Below are 3435 nucleotides of genomic sequence, written 5' to 3'. Positions count from 1 at the left end.
GTGTGTGTGTGTGTGTGTGTGTGTGTGTGTGTGTGTGTGTGTGTGTGTGTGTGTGTGTGTGTGTCAATCAGTAAGTGTGTCTGTCAGTAATGCTGCTTTCACATTGCATCAACCCAGCAACCCTTTCACACTGAACCTGACCCGATATTCAACCCAGGAATAACCCTTCCTTATTCCCGGTTTGAATTACCGGGTCAGGCGACCTGGGAATTCGTCAGTGAACCTTTCACATTGCACAGCGACCCGCGTCAACCCGGCAATATACTGGGTTGATACGGAGTTATTCGTGTGGTGTAAAAGGGGTATGGGTGTGTGTGTCAATGTTTTTGTCAGTAAGGGGTGTCCGTCAGTAAGTGGTGTTTGTCAGTAAGTATGTATGTGTCAATAAGTGGTATCTGTGTCAGGGGTATTTGTCTGTATGTGGTGTGTTTGTTAGTAAGTGTATCAGTAAGATGTGTCAGTGTCAGTGTGTATTATACGGTTTATACCCCTCTCAGATCGCCAGCTATGAACATGGGTTATTGGCCCATGAGCGCACATAACCCGTGTTCATGTGTGGTGTGAAAGGTGCCAGGTGAAAAATACCCGGTATTTCATACCTGGTAGTGAGCAGGGCTGAACTCGTGTTATAGTGGTATCCGGTCTTTAGGTTGACAGCACTTAGGTCAACACTCATTAGGTTGACCACTATTGGGCGACATGCATTAGGTCGACATGGTCATTAGATCGACATGGTCACTAGGTCGACACATGAAAAGGTCGACGTGAGTTATCACATTTTTTTCCCATTTCTTTAACTTTTTCATACTTTACGATCCATGTGGACTACGATTGGGAACAGTAACCTTGCCCGAAGCATGGCGAGTAAAGACGGCACGAATTGGGGTTCCCGGTCACTTTACATAGAAAACGACACAATAAAAAAAAAAACTCATTTCGACCTAATGACTGTGTTGACCTGTTTCAGGTGTCGACCTAGTCACTGTAAACCGATAGTGGTCAACCTAATGACTGTCTACCTAGTTACTGTCGAACCAATGATGCACACCCGCTATAGCTGCACTATTAAGTGGCTAAAGGTAGACACTAGCTATGTCCATCATGGAGATAGCCACACCCCTTATGTAGACCACACCCACACCACACTGGTCACCCCCCCCCCCCACATCACTAGTAATACCATCACAGCGCTTGCCACACATCCTGCCAAGCACACAATAGGCCCTTTATAAATTTCAGCTCCAGGCCCATGTGGACCTTAATCTGGCACTGACAACAGTGCACAATTCACAATGGAAGTGATACAATTTCTGATAGCTGCTGATTTTATTTGGCTGGAAACTGAACCGTCTGGATCTCTTCGGCTATTAGAATCTCAGGCTAATCGACACAGTCAGAAATGCATTGCAGGCAACTTTTCTACAACAATACATTATACAATTGTCTTATTTTAATAATAAAACAGTTCTTCTAGAAGAACAACCAGTTTAGCAGTGTAAATCTCCTAATTTCGTGTTCTATCAGACAATTTTGGATATTAGTCAATAATAATCTACAATTTTTACAGTATTTTACATAGGACAACGTAGTCGCATATACTGTAATTACAGTATTTAGACCTTGGGGCCCTATAGAATTATATAATGCAGTTTGCCTGAAATGAGCTTGTTGGTGCACTTTCCGGGACATACTGTATATGTATTATTCTCCTGGATTTATAATCAGAATTACTGAGTCTGCAAAGCATCTGTATTAAGTAGCCAGGGTTAGAATTTGTTCAGCTACATCAAAGTTAGAAGCTCATCTTATACCCCTTTTTCATCTACGACGCGGGTCACAGCCGGGAGCCTGACACGGGTGCTACCCGGCTGAGACCCGCATCGGCTCCTTTCCCATCGGCAGTCACCATCCCGGCATATTGCCGGGTTGGTGAAGCTGCTGGTGACACGGCATGGGCGGCACTGGTAGATCACATGATCTCCCAGCGTCGCCCTTCCATACAGTGTAAACGGGAGCCGTGTCGCTTCTGTTTACACTACACCTTACCCGGTTCATTCCACTGTCCTACCCTGGTAGGATTCCCGGGTCACTTGATCCGGGTTTTTCCTGAGGGAGCCGTTTCCACTAGCAAAAAACATGGGTAAACGCGCGCCCCCGTGCTTTTAGTTTACCAGTGTTTTTTTGAGCTAGTGGAAAAGGGGTATTATTCTCTCCTATATAACAATAGTAGCTGCTCATAAATCTCAACTGGTCCTTTGTTTCTTTTCTACTGTGCTGCAGATATCTAAACCCAAGGTGAATGTACAGTACTGCACAGTTTACTGTCTGTAGATAACAATAGTATCCTGTACTTTCCTGTACCGAGACAGTCTATGAAGCGGTTATGCTATTCCTCTATAATAGCTGATAGTACCAAGCTGTTCTGACTAGCAGCATGTGGCTTAAGCTAAGCTTACTTCTATTGCAGGTGTGCACTGTAAGTGGCGTTGTCCCTTACTATAATGTAAGAGCACGTGTGGGCTGCAGTACAGAGCTACCATCCTGTAGGTGTACTCTAGCGTGAGTCCGGTTTGCTGATGTTTTCTGGCTGGATACTTTCTTTCTCTGGCAGCTGCACCTCTCACCGCCCAGCGCTGTCAGTCAGTCACCTAGTGAAATCCGTCTCTAATCCCATGTATTATGCTTGGGAAGCCATGTCACCGCCTCCTTCCTGGCCGAAAGATGTCACTGGAGAAGCCAGCCACCTTCAGGAGCCACTGCTTACTGTCACACCCCACTGCCATCAGGGGAATGGTGCTGATGATTGCCAGGAACCTCCTCAGTCTTGATCACACTTTCTGCTGCCTTCTAGTCCTTGGGAGAACTGCTGGGAATTGGGTAAAACACACAGAGAATGTGCTATATTATTTTTCTTAATACACATGTATGCAATGCCCATATTTACGTAGTTGTGCAATTATCGGCTGACTGTGCATGCACTGCGATCGCACATTGTGTGTGCCTAGGTCTATCACCATAGACTCTCGCAGCGAGGAATCACTGGCAAGTGACTGACAGGAAGAGACCATTTTGCATTTTGTGGGAGATAACGGGGACTGGCAACAAAAACACAGGTGCGTCATGACCGTTTTCGGGGCTGGTCTCAGCCTACATCTGCAAACTCGTGTGAAGAAATGATGGTGCCAGTATGTATGTCCATTCCCACGGCCATTCTGCGTGACTGTATGATCACTCAGATGGTCGATTGTCGGAGGATCTGCGAGCACCGCTGCATGTCTGTACGCAGGCCACACCTGGGCATAGCAATACATTTCCAGGTGGCGTCAGCATTAGCATATTTTCCCACATTAGCTGTGTAAGGGATCTCAAACTGATTTTGCCTAGTAGATGATTGCCGCTTTAAAAATACGGGCAGACTCACACAAAGTACCACAC

This window comes from Pseudophryne corroboree, chromosome 10 (assembly GCF_028390025.1).
Source record: "Pseudophryne corroboree isolate aPseCor3 chromosome 10, aPseCor3.hap2, whole genome shotgun sequence".
Lineage (NCBI taxonomy): Eukaryota > Metazoa > Chordata > Amphibia > Anura > Myobatrachidae > Pseudophryne > Pseudophryne corroboree.
Note: the sequence above shows the minus strand (reverse complement) of the source record.